The sequence below is a fragment of the Callithrix jacchus genome, chromosome 5 (assembly GCF_049354715.1).
Source record: "Callithrix jacchus isolate 240 chromosome 5, calJac240_pri, whole genome shotgun sequence".
In the NCBI taxonomy this organism is placed as follows: Eukaryota; Metazoa; Chordata; class Mammalia; order Primates; family Cebidae; genus Callithrix; species Callithrix jacchus.
This window is the reverse complement of record NC_133506.1, coordinates 160,188,165-160,200,680: the sequence shown is the minus strand read 5'-3', so window position 1 is coordinate 160,200,680 and position 12,516 is coordinate 160,188,165. Positions and strand designations below refer to the sequence as shown.

At 40.4% G+C, this 12,516-nt stretch overlaps 1 protein-coding gene and 1 pseudogene across 4 annotated transcripts in view; both read left to right on the top strand.

The window, feature by feature from the left end:
* The window catches only part of ELF1 (E74 like ETS transcription factor 1), a 104,449-nt gene that overhangs the window by 43,783 nt on the left and 48,150 nt on the right, over positions 1–12,516 (top strand). The window lies entirely within an intron of this gene.
* Positions 8,881–9,727, top strand: LOC144582785 (regulator of G-protein signaling 17 pseudogene; annotated as a pseudogene).

Below are 12,516 nucleotides of genomic sequence, written 5' to 3'. Positions count from 1 at the left end.
GTATCAAAGGAGAGAGGCAGAAGTTTCTCTTCATGGGTTTTATGATAACAGCCTACATTGCCTGACAATCTCACCCCAACTTTTTTTTTTTTTGAAACAAGGTCTTGCTGTTTTACCCTGGCTGGAGTGAGTGGCTTTGTGATCTCAGTGCATGGTGTTGGGCTTGAACTGTTGGGGCTGAAGTGGGCTTCCTGCTTCATCCCCCTGCTACAGGAGCGTGCCACTGCACCTGGCTTCACATTTTTAAAGCAGAATATTTTGAGGGGGAACAGAATGTTGTGATTAAAATCACTAGATTCTAAGCTCTAAAAGGGCAGAAATTTTGGTTGGTTGGTTCACTGCTGTATTCCAGTACTCAGAACAGGGTCTCACACATTATATCTATGTTCTTACGCCAACCGTGCTGTTTTGGTTATAACAGCTTTGTAGTATATTTTGAAGTCTTGTAGTGTGGTGCTTCCAGCTTTGTTATTTGCTATTTGAAATCTTTTGTGGTTTCATAAAACTTTTTCAAATTTTTAAAAATTTATCATATTAAAAAAAAGAGAGAGATGGGAGTCTCATGTTGCCTGCGTTGGTCTCAAATTCCTGGGCTCAAGTGATCCTCCCATCTTGGCATCTCAAAGTGCTGGGATTACAGGCATGAGCCACCATGCCCGGTCTCCCTATAAATTTAAAAACAATTGTTTTTCCTATTTCTGTGAAGAGTGTCTTTGATATTTTAATACAGATTGCATTGAATCTGTAGATTGCTTTGAGTAGTATCTAATTATTTATTCTATGACTTATTATTATCATCTCTTTCCTCATCTCCTCGAGGAGGTGTCAGATTTTTATATCTATGCAGCGACATCGGTAGTTTATTAGAGATGTTTAAGGATGAAATAAAAAGCAGCATACCATATATGCTTTACTTTGTAAACCATAAAGAACTTATTAGACATTAGATGTCACTAACAAATAATAATATAAATAAGCCTTATTGTGATACTGTACAATTCCCGATGTGTCTTTATAGTATTTTTTTAAATCTAGTAAGCGCCCGTTAAATCTACTGAGACAACTTTGAATTTTTGAACTTTCCAAGAGTACAACAAAGCCGTAAAGCAGAAAACACCTCTAATAAAGAGCCAGGTTTGACCAGCACTTTGGGAGGTCTAGGCAAGTGGATCACTTGAGGTCAGGAGTTCAAGACCAGCCTGGCCAACATAGTGAAACCCTGTCTCTATTAAAAATACAAAAATTAGCCAGGCATTGCACCTGTAGTCCCAGCTACTCGGGAGCGTGAGGCAGGAGAATCGCTGGAGCCTAGGAGGCAGAGGTTACAGTGAGCCGAGCTGGTGACATTGTGCTTAGCCTGGCAAACAGAGTAAGACTCTGTCTCAAAACAAAACAAAGCCAGGTTCAGTGCAGCCTCATTTGGTCAGCTAAATATTTTCCCAGAAGCATCTTCTGAATGTCACCTTGTAAGAAAATGAAGATTTTGTGAATGCTGGCGATAGTCTCTATTTCGGTGACAAAGAAAGAAAGGTGGATCTGTTATTTATATCACATCTTTCTTCATTGAATAACTAAGTCAGCATCATCTATTCAAAATATTTAATACTAACTGACAAGATACAGTCATCCAAAAATGCAACCGTTCATATATTTCAAAGTTACACTGGTGTTCAAGTGAATCATAGATAGTTTTGATGTTCAGTAGAATAATTTGTAAGAAGGATTGTGTGGTATTTAGTCTACATTTTTGAAAATCTTATTTTCCTATTTTTCCCCTCTTCCAATTCTTAGGTGAAGAGCAAAAACATGACATAAATTAAGTGGTTTAAAGAATTTTAGGACAGGTGCAGTGGCTCATGCCTGTAATCCCAGCTACTTGGCGGGCTGAGGCAGGAGAATGGCTTGAACCCGGGAGGCAGAGGTTGCGGTGAGCCAAGATCGCACCATTGCACTCCAGCCTGGGCAACAAGAGTGGAACTCCGTCTTAAAAAAAAAAAAAAGAATTTTCCCACACCCTGAGCAGAATAAAAACCACTGTTGAGAATGTCTATTTTAGGTAATTAATGAAGAATGTAGGAGGGCAGTATACACATTGGTGATGGGAAGTTTTCATGTAGCAGCCAAGCTGTGGAATGTTTGTTTAAACTGTCTTCGTTTTTGGATGCTGGTTGCCATAGCTTGCTTACGTGACTTGCGTTGGGCTTTGTAGTCATAGATTACAGGCTGTTGTTGCGACCCGGTTTGATAACCTCCAGGAACTGTTTTACTTCTCAAATCATGCCTCAATTCTGCCTGCCTTTTTATTTCCTATTGTGAAAAGAGTGAACAGCTCTTCATCAGGCTGTTAACGATCTCTAAACTTGGGTCATTTTTGAGTCTCTGCATTCTTTTGTGTCGGCATTCACGTACCACAGTGTATTTTACTAACTTTGGCATTCACGTACCACAGTGTATTTTACTAACTTTGGCATTCACGTACCACAGTGTATTTTACTAACTTTGGCATTCACGTACCACAGTGTATTTTACTATCTTTTCCTTTCCCCTTTAGTCTTTCCAACTCCTACCTTCCTTGTGCAGTTCCCACATTATCTGTGAAGTGTTTCCTTTACCTGTTTGGCCATGTCCTCTTCTGAAATACTGCAATACTGTCCAGCTTTTTTAGCACTTAATACAAGCTTGGGGCATTTAGTTGCTTCTCTTGGTCTTGTTTTCTGCACTAGATTGTAAATTTCATGGGAACAAGAACCCTGTGTTATCTTTACATTTTCCACAGTGCTGAGCCTAGGGGAAAGTCAATAAATATTTAACTTTTTACTGCAAAGTTAATCAGCAATGGCAGAAGTGCCTCTAAAATTAGGTATTTAGGATCTTTTCATTAGTTCTAGATAAGCCTCAAATAAGCATAACTAAACTATTCCTTTTTTTTTTTTTGAGATGGAGGCTTGCTCTGTCTCCTAGGCTAAAGTACCTCAGCTTTCTGAGAGTACGTGGGACTACGGGTGTGCACCACTCTGTATGGCTAATTTTTGTATTTTTTAGTAGAGACGGGGTTTTGCCATGTTGGCCAGCTGATCTTGAACTCCTGGCCTCAAGTGATCTGCCTGCCTTGGCCTCCATAAAGCTGTTTTCTTTCTTTCTTTTCTTTTCTTTCTTTCTTTCTTTCTTTCTTTCTTTCTTTCTTTCTTTCTTTTTTTTTTAAGACTAGTCAAGTGCAGTAGTGAGAAGGGGGGAAAAACTGTTTTATATTAGAGAAAACCTAATGCTAGGGTATTTGATGCACTGTAGTTAACAGTAACTGAAATGGATTCAAATGATGGAAAAATTTATTGAGAAATTTTATTATGGAAGATGAAAGTCTAAATCTTTATTCTGTATATGTTTTACTCATTAATGGTAAAGTTTGCTTCTATCTAAGATTGGTACAATAGTAAAATATAAAAGTAAGTATAATTTATAAATATTAAGTACAGACATACATCAGTTAATGACTGGGATACATTCTGAGAAATGGATCATTAGGTGATTTTGTCCTTTTGCAAAAAAAATCACAGAAGGTACCTACACAAACCTAGATGGTGTAGCCTACTATACATCTAGGCTATGTGGTGTAGCCTGCTGCTTCTAGGCTGCAAACCTGTACCGCACGTTACGGTACTGAATATAATAGGTAAGTTTAACACAATGGCAAGTATTTGTGTATTTAAACACTCATAGAAAAGGTGCAGTAAAAACATGGTATTATCATCTTCTTTCCCTATCTGCTCCACTGTTCACCAGAATGTTGTTATGTGGTAAATGACTGTATATATCTCACAGTACTAAGCCCATGCCCTTCCACATTTTTATTTCTCATCTTATGGTTTTGCTGCTTCGTTTTGGGTTTTTTTTTTTTTTTGAGATGGGTCTCTCTGTCTCTCAGGCTGGAGTGCAGTGATGCTATCTTGGCTCATTGCAACCTCTACCTCCTGGGCTGAAGTGATCCTCCCGCCTTGATCTCCAGAGTAGGTGGGACTGCAGCAGGCTCACACCACCACACCCAGCCAATTTTGTATTTTTGTAGAGATGAGGTTTCACCTTTTTGCTCAGGCTGGTCTTGAACTCCGAGGCTCAAGTGTTCTGCCCACCTTGGCTTCCCAAAGTGCTGAGATTACAGGCATGAGCCACTGTGCCCCGCCTGCTTCTTGGTTTTTTTTGGTTTCATTTTAGTTCAGAAGCTTAGGTAATTGCCAGACAGTTATAAAGATGGTTATAGGAAGAATCCCATTTTAAAGATCCTGACATGAAACATCAGAACTCTTTGATGATATCCAAGCTGATTTAAAATAGTTTTATATAATTTAAAGGAAATTGAGCATGGTGGCTCACACCTGTAATCCTAGCACTTTAGGAGGCCAAGGTAGGAGGAACATTTGGGCCTGGGAGTTAGAGACCAGCCTGGGCAACAGATCAAGACCCCATCTCAAAAAAAAAAAAAAAAAGATTAAAATAATAAAGAAGAAAAGGGGTAGACCGTCAAAAGAGATCAGTCAGGGTTTTTTTTTTTCACAAATGGGGAGCAGGAAGTTTTGTGCACAAGGAATCTTAAAGTCTTTCAAATGTGTTGGTAACTTGGGAAAAGATGGAAATGTTTATTTCCCTTAAGATAATGTCCTTATATGTGGTTGCACTGTGACTTGAAAAAGGATCCTAAGATGTCACAGGAACAAAAGGTTGTGATTGTCAGAGAATAGTCAGAAAGGTCTGATTCTGTGGCAGTGAGTACGGACAGAAAGTCTAGGAAAAGGTAGTATTTACTGAGTTCTTGGTGGGATTAAGTCAGGGCCGACTTTGGCTTCTTTAATAATGGAATGGGGAAGTGGGGGAACTATAAAATGCAGAAATGCTAGAACATTGTTTTTGAGATGATAGGGAAGAGTAATAAAACTGTGTTGAAGCTATACTTTTTTTTTTTTTTTTTTTTTTTTTGAGAAGGAGTTTCGCTCTTGTTACCCAGGCCGGAGTGCAATGGCGCGATCTCGGCTCACCGCAACGTCCGCCTCCTGGGTTCAGGCAGTTCTCCTGCCTCAGCCTCCTAAGTAGCTGGGATTACAGTCACGCGCCACCATGCCCAGCTAATTTTTTGTATTTTCAGTACAGATGGGGTTTCACCATGTTGACCAGGATGGTCTCGATCTGTTGACCTCGTGATCCACCCGCCTCGGCCTCCCAAAGTGCTGGGATTACAGGCTTGAGCCACCGCGCCCGGCCGGTGAAGCTATACTTTAAAAAAAAAAAAAAACTTTTTTTTAGAGCCATTTTAGATTCACAGTAAAATTGAGAGGAAAGTAAAAGATTTCCCATATATCTCCTGCCCCTGCACATGCATAACCTCTGGTACCAGCCTCCTGCTAATCAGTGTCTACACCAAAGCAGTGCACTTGTTACAGCTGATGAGCCTACACTGGCACGTTGTCACTCGATGTTCATGGTTTACATTAGGGTTCACTTGTGGTGGTGTACATTTTGTGGATTTGGGCAAATGTCACTTAGTAACAAGCATTTAGGTTTCCACATGTCTTTTTGTGGCTTGACAGCTTATTTCTCTTTAGTGCTGAGTAGTATTTCATTATGTGGATGCACCACAGTTTATTAATTCACCTACTGAAGGACATCTTGGTTGCTTTCAAGCTTTGTCAGTTATGAATAAAGCTGCTATAAACATCCATGTGCAGGTTTTGTGTGGACATAAGTTTTTACTTCGTTTGGGTAAATACCAAGGAGCACAGCTCTATGGTGTAAGAGTATCTTTAGTTTTGTAAGAAACTGCCAAACTGTCTTCCGAAGTGTACCATTTTGCTTTCCCACCAGCAGTGAATGAGAATTCCTGTTGTTCTACGTCCTTGTCAGCTCTTGGTGTTGTCGGTGTTCTGGATTTTGGCCATTCTAATAGGTTTGTAGTGGCACCTCGTTGTCATTTTAGTTTGTATTTCTCCAGTGACAGATGATGTGGAGCATCTTTTCATACGCTAATCTGTGTATCTTCTTTGCTGAGGTGTCTGTTAAGGTCTTTGGCCCATTTTATTTTTTTTATTTATTTTTGAGATGGAGTTTCACTCTTGCTGCCCAGGCTGGAGTGCAGTGGCGCTCACCGCAACCTCCGCCTCCCAGGTTCAAGCAGTCCTCCTGCCTTGGCCTCCCGAGTAGCTTGGATTACAGGCATGGCCACCACGCCTGGCTAATTTTGTATTTTTAGTAGAGACAGGGTTTCTCCATGTTGGTCAGGCTGGTCTTGAACTCCCGACCTCAGGTGACCCACCCACCTCAGCCTCCCAAAGTGCTGGGTGGGATTACAGGCATGAGCTGCTGCACCCGGCTCGCCCATTTTAAAATCAGGCTATTTTCTCTGAGTTTTGAGAGATCCTTGTACATTTTAGATAACAGTCCTTTCATCTGCGGTTTGTAAAGAGCAAAAATTTTTAATTTTGATCAAGTCCAGCTTATCAATTCCTTCTTTCATGCATCCTGCATTTGGTATCTGAAAAGGCCATTAACAAACCCACGTTCCTCTAGATTGTTCTCCTGTGCCATATTCTAGGAATTGTATTGTTTTCCATTTTCCCGTTAGGTTTACGATCCATTTTGAGTTCATACTTGTGAAGGGTATAAGAGCTGTGTCTAGATTCTTTTTGTTTTTTTCATGTGGATATCCAGTTTTTCTGCCACTGTTGGTTGAAAAGACTGTCTTTTCTCCATTGTGTTGCTTTTGTCTTTTGACAAAGATGGTTGACTGTATTTATGTGGTGCCATTATCTATGCTCCCTATTCTGTTCCATTGATCTCTTTTGTTCTTTCATCAGTACCTGACTGTCTTGATTCCTGTAGGTTATAGGTGTACTTTTAAGCTTCATGCATAGAATATTTCCATTCGCTCCTCCAGTTCAGGTGCTCAGACATCCTGTCTTAAAAATCTACCATTTCCTCACACTTTTGCCGCATCACGAGGAGCTTTTTTAGCCTTGTTAATAGATTTGGAGTTTTTGCCTGTAGGTGATGGAAGCCATTAATTAGTTGTCAGAGAAGTAAGTTGATCATCTTTTCACTGTTTAGGTAAATAACTTCTACTCCAGGCTGAAGAGCCACAGGAGTGGGGCTAGAATAGAGGTAGGAAGAGCCCATCCGATAAATCAGTGAAAGAGCAAATCACCTAATAATGCAGTACATGAGCGTGAAGTGATTTAGATGGCCTTTTGATGTGCCTCCATGTAAGAGTGAAACTTCTTATTACAGAATACAGTTTCTACCAGAAGAGAGCTATGCTGTGTGGGAATTGGAGGTGGGGGAGGCGGGTCATGTGGCACACTCTGCTGAGGAACTTTGAAACAGCATATCCCTGGCTTTTCACCCTCAACTAGTGCCAGCATGAAACACTGTTACTCATGGCAATCTGCTGTATTCTCAGATGGGGAACCATTGCACTAGAGCATGTCTTTTCTAAGAAAATGGAAATATTAACCAGGAGAATAAAGGACCACAGAAATGAAACAGAATTTCCTTGCAAGTTAAGTCTTGTTGGTTGGAGAGAGAAATTTTTTTAACTGCCTGAACAGGTTTTGCTGAGAGACATTTTAGCATGTTTGTGTTTACTTTTTAATGAACAGAATTGAAACAGTATCTGACAACTGTTAAGATATTTCTCGTTTGTTTATTTCGGAGACTGAGTCTCACTTTGGCGCCCAGGCTGGAGTGCAGTGGCATAATCTCAGCTCACTGCAATCTCCACCTCCTGGGTTCAAGTGATTCTCGTGCTTCAGCCTCTGAGTAGCTGGGATTGCAGGTGCCCTACCACACCCGGGTAATTTTTGTATTTTTAGTAGAGGTGAGGTTTCACCATGCAGGCCAGGCTGGTTCTGAACTCCTGACCTCAAGTGATCTGCCTTCCCAAAGTCTTGGGATTACAGACGTGAGCCACCGTACCTGGCCAATATTTCTCTTTTGATTTTGAATTCTGTTGTTTTCAGAACATGCTCAAAAAAAGAGTTAAACTTGAGACCACAGGTATGGACAGGTCTAGGTATTCAGTCTGTGTGGCTGTTTTGCCAGGTGCTATAAATGCTGCCTGAGTGTATTCTGATACCAGGCTAGCCCAAGTGGCCAATGATAGGAAATGAAGAACTATGTGAAAGAACTGGAATTTCAGGTTTGGGTAGTGAGTAATTGTGGCCCTGCCTTCAGAGTCCTGGAACTCTTCACCTGGGTGTCAGCAAAAAGGCAAATACATAGAGCAGTCAGTCTGCTTAGTTGGGTCATGTTGATTTGTATTATCAGCATGGTTGAAGCTAAGGTGAGCTTGAACAAGTAGCCAAGACCTGTTTCAGGTTTGCTTAAGTCACCAGAAGCCTGACTGAGACACTCTAAAAATCATCAGTCTGTACTTTATTTACATGAAAATAAAACTATACTTTTGATAAAGTCCTCAGTACTTCCCTCTGCTTACTCCCCCTCAATTAAAAAACACCTAAGTTAAACTAAAGAACCTGGCCAGATGCAATGGCTCATGCCCATATAATCCCGGCACTTTGGGAGGCCAAGGTGGGAGGATTGCTTGAGCTCTTAAGTTTGAGATCAGCCTGGATGAGTTGGGAGACCCCTTCTCTACAAAGGAAATTATGAAAAATTAGCCAGGTATGGTAGTGTCCACCTTCAGCCCCAGCTACTCAGGAGCCTGCAGTGGGAGGACCGCTTGAGGCCAGGAGGTTGAGGCCATAGTGAGCAAGGATCAGGCCACTGCACTGCAGCCTGGGCAACAACGAGACTCTGTCCCTAAAAAATAAGTAAAAATTAGCTCCTTGCTCGCTCAGTGCTGGCTCCTTGCCCACTGGGTGCTGAAGTTGGGCAAATGCCACAAACCAGCTCCACTAGAGGACTGAGCTGCGGAGCCCCGCTCCCCTGGGCCCATTGGTGTGCTGCCCACACCTTCAGGTGACAGGCCCATTGGTGTGCTGCCCACACCTCCAGGTGCCAGGCCAGTTGGGTACTGAAGTAGCCGAAATGCGGAAAAGGCAGCAGTTCCAAAATGAAGGAACCCCTGCTGTGTCTCAAGCGCCTGGAAACCAGAGGCCCAACAACACCTGTTGCTTTTGTTGGTGCTGTTGTTGCAGCTGCTCCTGCCTCTCTGTTAGGGATGAAGAGGGGAAAATGCGGGAAGACCCACATGCACTACAGAAATGGGGAGCCTCACGTCCTAGAGGAATGCCAAAGCCCCACTGCAGAGGAAGTCTTGTCCTGGTCTCAACATTCTGACAAGATGATGAAGGCCCCAGAAGGAAGAAACCTTTTCAGAGACTTCCTCCGAACAGAATACAGCGAAGAGAACCTACTTTTCTGGCTTGCCTGTAAAGACTTAAAGAGCAGAACAAAAAAGTAATTGAAGAAAAGGCGAGAATGATATATGAAGATGACATTTCTATGTTATCACCAAAAGAGGTCAGTCTTGATTCTAGAGTTAGAGAGGTGATCAGTAGACATCTGTTGGATTCAGATCCTCACCTATATAGCCCTCTCCAGACCCAAGTGACATATTTTCCGATGAATTCAAGGGGGTGTTCAAGACTTTGACTCTAATGAAAACACTTTAAAAGGCAAAATGTTGCCCTGATAGAAGGTCGCAGTTGGGAACTGATTTGATTCCTATGACAAAAGCTCCAAGATGAGTAAGGAAAAGGAACACGATCAAGCATTGATGACACTAACCAAATGTATTTTTTATATGTCATATATGCAATGTGAAATTCATTCCCCCCTCATTATTTCTCTTGAACTCCTTACCTCAGATGCTCCACCCACCTCGGCCTCCCAAAGTGCTAGGATTACAGGCATGAGCCACCGCGCCTGGCCCTCATTATTTCTCATATTAATGTCACAAGGCAACAAACCATTTCATTGCATTCAATGTTCTCATAATTGAAAAGGAAAACGTTTCATTTAAAATTTTCATTTAAATTTTTTCAAATATTCAATAAATTGAAGAAGGTTGAGAAAAAGTTTAAAACTGTGTTTCTGCAATCTAAACAGGTACCATATATTTACTATATTTTAGGTAGCTATGCAAGATAGCTACTTAAAATTAAGCATTCTTTTATTTTTAATTACTTTTTTTGATTGTTGAATTCTTTATTAATTCAAAACATTTTAAGAAACGTTCTCAATCTAAAAAGTGTGAAATCACAGGATCTTAGAGCTGAAAAAGGTCTCAGGATTACCTTGGACAACATATTCGCTGAAAAGATAAAGAATTTAGGACTAGAGCATTCTGATTTCACCATAAACAACTGGTACCACAGTAACCTGAAAGGAGAGTGACGATTCTTTAAAAATACATTTACGAATTCCTGAGTTTAATATCCTTGTGTCTAAAAACCGCTTTAAAGGAATCTTAAATTTACATTCAATCAGCGATCAGTTTTGACTATCCTATTTTTTTAGTGCCTGAAATCTTTTATAATAAATTAAACAAAAGGAACCATTTGAACTGGTTATGGTAGCTAGTAATGTGGCTGAGGGTTTTGTGTTTACAGTCAATGAGGTCATTTTGTTTGGAACGGGGCATAATGGGACTCCACGTTAGGGAAGCTGGCCAGAATGAAGTCCTGGCCTTGAAGAAACAGATTTATTAAAAACACGCCTAACTTTTAAGCACTGGAATGGAATTATACTATTGTTGATAATGGGTTATGATGTTCTTTTTTTTTTGGAGTCTAGCAAATAGCTGTGGTAATGGAGACTTCCAAGGAGTACAGAAATGAGACTTAAGGAATAATTAGTTACCTGGCATGCACCTGTTACGTATCTCTTGCATATACTTGGAGCGTTAAAGAAGCTAATGTTAATTCAGTGCACGTTATGTGTCAAGTATTCTGCACATGCATTTTTGCATCTAATCTTCACAATAGCTCTGCGTTTTGGTATTATTTACTTTACCCATTTTACAGAAGGAGGAAACTTGAGACTGATACTACCTATATTATGGAATGAGGACACTGAGACACCAAGTAAGTAACGTGTCCAAGGTCACACTGCAGAAGATGGGCACCCAAGCAGTCTGACTCCAGAGCCTGTTCTCTGAACTGCTTTGTGTTACTATTTTACCTTAACTACAAAGCTTGTTTTGGGGATGAGAGGTTAGGAACCTTGTTGATAAGTATACCTGTGGCATGTCTCCTTGGAGAATAAAATGAGCCAGCCTGAGATTTTTTTATCTGATAGATGCCTGCCTGGATGCCCTCTTTCTAATCCGAGTGCCCATTTTTTTTTCCCCATCTAAGAGCATATTTGAGGAATTAGATGATGTATTTAGTTTTGGACATGTTTTTTACACACTGTCTTCAAGAGGCGCTGATATAGACTTGTCTGATAGACAATTTGGTGACTGGATTTGGAGCTCAGAACCTGAACCTGGAGTTGGAGATTTAAATTGTTTTTTATATATGTATTTACTTAATCTATATAATAAACTGTTATAGCAGAAAGGACGTTGGTGGATTTAGAGGCCTGGCTGCATGGTTTTAGAGACAGTCCTGATTTAGGAAACAAGAATTCCAATTTTAGTTCTGTTTTTCTTGTAGACTGTAAGAACTTGGCCACCCCAATTTACTGATGAAAAATGGAATCATTAATTTAGATCTTCAGTCTTGTCTATAACTGAAAAGAATTGTAAGATACCTGAACTTTGTAATTTAAGTATCTTTGATATCTACAGGTGCTCCCTCTGGATCAGGTATCAGAAAATGTATTCTCAAGAACCTCCTTGATGCTGTAGGGTATATAAGTACACGAGGGAGAGGAGGAGGAGCAGGAAAGATGTCAGAGCGTCAAAGACATGACTAAACCAATAAAATGCTTTTCTTTATGTACACATTTTCAGTTTATGGACCTCTCCATAGAAATGAGCAAAAGCTACATGCCAGCAAAGGTGTCTTCTGCCTCAATAAGTGGCTTGTGATTGTGGGGAGCCATTTTCAGTTTTGATTTATTACTGTTGGTTTTTAGTATGTACTATAAGGTGTGGGTATATTGATTGCTTATTCTGACTTTTGAGATTTCTGAAAGACAACTGTTAAAGCACAGTAGCAGTGTGGAAGTGCTGATAGAAAACAGCACACGATAGCAGTCAAAAAGAAAGTAAAACTTAAATTTCCGTAGATGTATTCACCTTGGCCCTTGGGACAATGTCATTTTGCATTTGTGAACAAATGCGTTTTGAAATAGCCTTTTGGAACCTAATCTTTTACAGAGAAACGTCTGTATCAGCAAACATCCCTTGATTCTGGTTATATTTTCTTACTGTGGCTTTTCAAACTTACGATAATAGTTTCCTCTTTACCAGGAATATGTCAGTCATTCTTTTTTTAAATAAAGGATATTAGTAGAAATAGTTTAAATATCTAGTGATACTTATTTATTAAACACAGACTCTCACTATGTAAGGCAAGCTGGAGTGCAGTGGCAGTCGTGGCTCACTACAGCCTTGAACTCCTG